Here is a 7,145-nt window from a genome sequence, read left to right on the forward strand (position 1 = left end):
GCACCATGCTCCATTGACCATGTCTGGCCCCTCACCCTGGGGACCAACCTCCAACCAACCTCTCTCCACCGTTCCCCCGTGCCATGCCCATAGCCCGCATGGGGCCCACAAATATGTTTGCATCGGGCCCACAAAAGGTTAATCCGGCCTTGCAGAGGACTAGTGGGCCACATGAGTGTGCACTTTGTCCTCACCCCTGTAACCAGCAGAGTTTACCTTGAGAAGGTAATACAAACTGGGGCTCTATTACCTTCCCTGGAAATTCCACTCGATATCAGGAATCCCTTCCAGGGAAATCCCTGGGACTGCTGTGGCCAAGGAGTCTTTGGAAATGCAGCTCCAGTGCGGTTCTGCATGTTTCTGGATGGGCCCTGTGGCCAAGTCTGCTGCATCAGGGTGGGGGAGAAACCCAACAGAAAGATTAAGGAGCAATTATGAACTATCATAGAGATTTTCTCCCCATGAGCTCCCTCCTGCACTTTTTACCACAGGAAAGAATGATCCAGTCCTCAGTCTATGGGAATTTTTCCTGAGTAAGGAACTAGTAAAACCTCAGGATCTGGCTCTGTGAAGTGATCTGAAAAGCATCTTTGGCTGAATTTTTTTCAAAGGCATTTAAGGAACTGGGCACCCAAATCCCACTGAAATTCAATGGAAGTTTGGCACTTAACTCCCTTAGACTTCTTTGAAAATCCCAGTCTTTTTCTACACTGGCTATCTACACAAGCACAGGACAGGACATAAAGTCCAAAAACGGCACTTCAGACTTTTTATGTTGTTACCATAGTCACATTCACTGGGTAGGTTAAAGGCACAAGGCTACTTACTCACAGTGCACTCAACCCGTGACTATGGCACATTAATACACACTATGGCATAGCTTAATTTAGATAGATTCATAGATTCTAGGAGTGGAAGGGACCTCGAGAGGTCATCGAGTCCAGTCCCCTGCCCGCATGGCAGGACCAAATACTGTCTAGATCATCCCTGATAGACATTTATCTAACCTACTCTTAAATATCTCCAGAGATGGAGATTCCACAACCTCCCTAGGCAATTTATTCCAGTGTTTAACCACCCTGACAGTTAGGAACTTTTTCCTAATGTCCAACCTAGACCTCCCTTGCTGCAGTTTAAACCCATTGTTTCTGGTTCTATCCTTAGAGGCTAAGGTGAACAAGTTCTCTCCCTCCTCCTTATGACACCCTTTTAGATACCTGAAAACTGCTATCATGTCCCCTCTCAGTCTTCTCTTTTCCAAACTAAACAAACCCAATTCTTTCAGCCTTCCTTCATAGGTCATGTTCTCAAGACCTTTAATCATTCTTGTTGCTCTTCTTTGGACCCTTTCCAATTTCTCCACATCTTTTTTAAAATGCGGCGCCCAGAACTGGACACAATACTCCAGCTGAGGCCTAACCAGAGCAGAGTAGAGCGGAAGAATGACTTCTCGTGTCTTGCTCACAACACACCTGTTAATGCATCCCAGAATCATGTTTGCTTTTTTTGCAACAGCATCACACTGTTGACTCATATTTAGCTTGTGGTCCACTATAACCCCTAGATCCCTTTCTGCCGTACTCCTTCCTAGACAGTCTTTTCCCATTCTGTATGTGTGAAACTGATTTTTCCTTCCTAAGTGGAGCACTTTGCATTTGTCTTTGTTAAACTTCATCCTGTTTAACTCAGACCATTTCTCCAATTTGTCCAGATCATTTTGAATTATGACCCTGTCCTCCAAAGCAGTTGCAATCCCTCCCAGTTTGGTATCATCCGCAAACTTAATAAGCGTACTTTCTATGCCAATATCTAAGTCGTTGATGAAGATATTGAACAGAGCCGGTCCCAAAACAGACCCCTGCGCTACCCGACTCGTTATGTCTTTCCAGCAGGATTGGGAACCATTAATAACAACTCTCTGAGTACGGTTATCCAGCCAGTTATGCACCCACCTTATAGTAGCCCCATCTAAATTGTATTTGCCTAGTTTATCGATAAGAATATCATGCGAGACCGTATCAAATGCCATAGATAGATAGATAGATAGATAGATAGATAGATAGATAGATAGATAGAGCTAAAGTTAGCACCCACTGCAGCAGGTCCTTCTGGCCATGTGATTTCCTGGTTTGAATCTTCACCTTCCTTCTCAGATTCACCAGCCCACTCTGGATGAACTTTGTTTGAACAACATCTACAACATGAGGTATAAGAAAGAGATTGGCAGATGTTAAACTTTTACCAATGCACAGGTAGGGCTGGTGCCTTAATAGCAGTTGGAAAACATCACATTTAGGGTGCTGGGAGTTGAGATATCCAACAACAGCATCCTAATGAAGTGCTCTTTGGAGCTATGCATGTGGTTTGATGGGAAAATATCCCATCTTAAGTATTAACAAGAAAAGAGTAAAATGGAGTAATCTGGTTCCTTAGCACCTTCACTTTATTTTGCTGTGAGTAGCAATTAGGTCTCCGATATAAAGATCCTCATCCACACAGTGAGATTTTGCAACCTCCAAAAGACAATCATTTCTGAATTTCCCTCTTTAATAGTCCAGTGTTAAACTATGCACTGCATAGTTTGGATAATATAAAAGGCAGTGTTTAAAAAAAAAAGGTCAGACATTTGAATCATCTACTAGCCCGGCCTAAAGTAATATAACAGGGGTAACCAAACTTACTGACCCTCCGAGCCGCATATGACAATCTTCAGAAGTTCAAGAGCCGGGGAGTGCCTGCCGGGGCTTGGGACTTCAGCCCTCCCGGGAAGCACCTGCCAGAACTTGGGGCTTTAGCCTTTTGGGGAGGGAGGTCTCGGGTTTCAGCCCTGCTCCTGCTGAAGCCCTGAGCCCTAGCAGGCATGCCCCCCAGGGTTGAAGCTCTGAGACCCTCCTCCCTGCTGGACGGGGGGAGGGGACATACAGGGTCACATTCCCCCCCAGATTTTTGCCAGGATTTGCTGGCCCAGCTTGGTCACATCTTGTCGCCAGGCCCCCTTCTTGCACAGCAGCTGCTGGAGTTGGCAAGCTGGGAGCTGCAGCTGGGGGGGCGAGAAAGCCGCAAACAGCGTGGAGCTTCAGGGAGAACTGCTGATGGTAAGAGGGGAGGTGTGCCCAGGGGAGGACATGACTCAAGCTGTTGGGAAACCTTTAAATTGTAATCCCCCACTCTCACCACGCACCAGTCATCTCTGGCAAAAAGCCCCTAGCCTCACCACCCCGCCTCAGTTCAGAAATCCCGAGCTTCCCCCACCTAGTCTGGTAGGCAGAGAATGAGGGGGCCAGTGGGGCTCCACGAGACGCACTTTATCTGTAAAAGAGCCACATGCAGCTCCCAAGCCACGGTTTGGCCACCCCAATAATATAACATTTAGCACTTATATAAAGCTTTTAATCTTCAAAACTCTTTACAAACTTACAAATTGCACATAGGCACCGACTTCCTGATTTCCCGGCAAGGGGAGCTCGACACCTGCTCCGTCCCAGGTCCCGCCACCACTACACTCCTTCCCCCAAAGCCACACCCTTGCCCCGCCTCTACCTGCCCCTGTTCCACCCCCTCTCCCGAGGGCACCCTATCGACAACTGGTGCCTCCATATAGTGGGTGGGCACGATTTAAATGGGAGATCATATGCCCCCCCTCGGCCAACACCCTCACCCTCACCCCCGGCCCAGGGCCACCACGCTCTCCCCGCCGCACATTACCTGGGGGGGGCTCTGTCCTCCCACTGTGCCTGCCCCCCCCCCAGCACGTTCCTCTGCTCTTCCTGGAGGGAGGGAGCCCAGGCAGGGAGCGGGAGGGAGCCACTTCTAATACTGCCCCCGCCTTGTCGCTGCTCTGCAGCCCAACAGCTACCTGAAAGAGCCTGGCTGTGGAGGCAGCTTCCACTCCCCGCCCGGGCTCGGCTGCCGGGGACCACGACTGAAAGAGCCGAAAACGTGCCAGGGGGGTGGGGGGCTCCGGCTCACTTGCCCCTGGTCCCCAGAAGCCAAGCCCAGGTGGGGAGCGGAAGCTGCCTCCCCAGCCAGGCTCTCTCAGGCAGCCGCCAGCCCGCCACACTGCAGAGCAGCATCCCAGCAGCCTGAAGGGGCTGGTCCTACCCCTTCCACTCCCTGGCATCTGGGGAAGTCCCCTCTGACATCGCCCAGCCCTGCCTGACCTCTTCCCATCCCCTCCCCACACCTCTTCCTGCCTTCCCACTCCTCCCTCTCCCCCAGCGCTTCCTGCACACCGCTGAACAGCTGATCGCAGCGGGCAGAAGGCGCTGGGGGTGAGGGAGAAAGAGCTGATCAGCAGAAGGTGCTGGGAGAGGGGGGAAGGGCCTGCCGATGGGTGCTGAGCAGCCACTATTTTTTTTTTTTGGAGCCTATGAAACGACATACAAACATTCACTACCAAACAGAAGAAAAAGTTGTACAGTATTCATTTTTCGCAGTCTTGGTTTTAGGATTTTCAGGGTGCACTGAATTGATGGGGTTAGGCTGGTATAAATCCACAGTATACCTTTCCAAAGTTATCATCCTCACTTTCAAAATTCTCCATAGCTCTATACCAGCCTATATCTCCTCTTATATCCATTCCTACTCTTCTTTTCTCTCTACCTAAATATGCTTTGTTCCACCTGTCTGCTACACTGGAAATTCATTCCAGTTATAATGAGTAGAGCTCCATGTAGGTCACAGAGGTTGTGAAAGTCACGGATTTCGTGACTTTCCGCTACCTCTGTGACTTCTGCAGCAGCCAGTGTAGTGACTTCCGGGGCCAGCTGCTCAGGTGGCCCCAGGGACAGCCCACCGGCCAATGCTGGCGCAGCTCTGCAGCCAGCTGCACTGACTGCTGCTCGGGCGGCACCAGGAAGCTGGCCTGGGGACCGTCTGAGAAGCAGCCAGTGCAGCTGACCCCGGGGACCACTGGTGCTGCTGGCCCCAGACACTCCCTTTCCCAGCAACAGCCCCCTGACAGAGGTATTTATAGTATAAGTCATGGACAGGTAACGGGCTGTGAATTTTTGTTTATTGTCCATAATCTGTCCATGACTTTTATTAAAAATACCCATGACTAAACTGTAGCCTTTCTAATGACCATATAACATCATGTGCTTACATTTTGTATTGAACTGTATTTTATCACCTCATTGCTTTAGACTACAAACTCTCCATCTTCATTACTGGATCCTGTCTGTCTCCCACCCACATAGTGTCTTACAGACAGAAGTGGCAAATTCTTCAGAAGCAAAAGTACGGCTTACCTTAGAAGAGATTCATTGTCTGGTGGAGGGCCAACACAGCAGAAGAATAATCTCCATCTCCCTGTAAATGGAATAGCACAAGATTAAGTGATAGTCAAAATGTCCACAAGATGACAGCCAAGGCATAATGTTTCGGCTTTCTTTGTGTGTGACTGGGCAATAGATGGCTTCCAAAGATGCCAAGGGACCCACAATACTATTGCCAACTAAGGCATGACTTCTTTAGGGCAAGGGGTAGAGGCCTTTGGTTTTAGAGCTGAAGGACCAGGGCTCTGATCCTGGCTTTCTAGGGGTACGCAGGCATGTGGTTTCTGTTGTCTGCAGAATACGTTTACATTACAAAAGGGTTTTGCCTTTAACTTTACTCATCTCAGGGACTCCAGGAGAATATACATTAAACATGGAAAAGGTACAGAAAAGGTAGAATCAAGCCCCGGGTTTAGCTGAGCTCTAAGAATCTAATCACAAACTGGGATCTGCCAACTATTTACATATGCAGATTGTCAAGCAACTCCCCCGGCTCGCCATTTATTTCAGGACTGTTCCCCTTAAAGTCTTCCATGGACTTGCTTTGCAGTAACTCACAGATTTCATCACTTGCTTTCTCTACACTCCAATTCAGATGCTGAGTGGAAGTTAGATAATGAGGAAGAGGAGGGAGTGAATGGGAAAGGTGTAGCAGAGTGAGGGGATGTGACTGGGAGACAGGGTGTGGAAGCAGGGGGAAGCGCAGGAAGATGATGGGGTGTAATTGAAGAGACTGAAGGACAAGGTAGGTGATTGGACAGGAGGAAAGGGTGACTGAGGACAAAGTGTGAGGGCTAAGAGGTGACTAAGAACAAGAAGTTTGGGGATTACTGAGGAAGACAGGGTGTAGGTGCAGGTGACAGGGTGTTTTTCATGGTGTGTAACTGAAAATGGGGTGTAGGGCCAGAAGGACAGGAAGTGGGGATAAGGATCTGTGACTGAAGACAAGGTGTGGGGGCAGGGGGGGAGGGGTGGCGGTGGTTTAGGTGTGGGGGTAGAGGAAATCAGTAACTGAGAAAATTGGGCGGGGGGGAAGTGCAGGGGTGATTGAGGACAGGGAGGGAGGTCTGTGGGGGCAGCGGCCGCTGAAGAGCCCAGGTGTCAGTGCAGGGATTACTGAGCAGCACCGGGTGGGGGGTCTGGGTGGGGGCAGCAGGGGTGGAGGAGGGGTCTGTGAGGGGGCGGGAGTGACTGAGGAGTACGGGGAGGGGGAGGGGCAGGACGGGTGCGTTCCCGCCTATTTGCCCTGCTCTCCCCCTCACTCCCTAGCGCCCCTGGCGAGGCCCGCGCTCTCTCCCTCACCTGTGCTCCCCATGGCGCTTCCGCTCCCAGCCGGCGCCGCATCCCGCACCTCGCCCCAGCGCCGACCGCGCGCTGCGTCAACTGGAGAAACTGTGACTGAGCTTCGACAAGTGCTGACGTTGCAAAAACCCGCCACGTGCCTGCGGGCGCATTTCTGCGCGTGCGCTACCGGCCCCCAGGGTTGGTGTAGACCATAGTGTTCGGTTATGACCCAAGTTCTCGCCGGGTGACCGTCACTAATGCCAGCGGCAGCAGCTATACCTGCAAAGATCAATAACAGTCCAGAATAAAACAAAGACACTGAATTTGTTTGCCGTTATGGTGGCTTTACTGGGGGGCCTCCCTTACCTAGGTAATAAAATTAGGTTAGAAGGTTGTTTTTTTTAAAGTTTTAAAAGTTTGGAAATTATCAGGAAAGTGTGTCTGGCTATACTGTAGCAATTGCTGCTTTGGATCAGATGTTCTAAAGTCTGAAACATGCTATTGATTTTCTAATAAATTAGCTGAGATACTGGAGATGAACTGTAGCTAGTACCAGCTATATGCTCTGTTTTGCTGTTTATTTCA

At 50.0% G+C, this 7,145-nt stretch overlaps 1 long non-coding RNA gene across 1 annotated transcript; it reads right to left on the bottom strand.

Annotated features, from left to right (window-relative positions):
• Nucleotides 1-2,100: 2,100 nt before the first annotated feature.
• Nucleotides 2,101-6,653, bottom strand: LOC117871645. Its single transcript, XR_004644314.1, has 3 exons — nt 6,579-6,653; nt 5,250-5,310; nt 2,101-2,194 (listed from the first exon to the last, which is right to left on the bottom strand). It is a non-coding gene; the product is annotated as an uncharacterized LOC117871645 (long non-coding RNA).
• Nucleotides 6,654-7,145: the final 492 nt, after the last annotated feature.

Source organism: Trachemys scripta, chromosome 2 (assembly GCF_013100865.1).
Source record: "Trachemys scripta elegans isolate TJP31775 chromosome 2, CAS_Tse_1.0, whole genome shotgun sequence".
Classification (NCBI taxonomy): Eukaryota; Metazoa; Chordata; order Testudines; family Emydidae; genus Trachemys; species Trachemys scripta.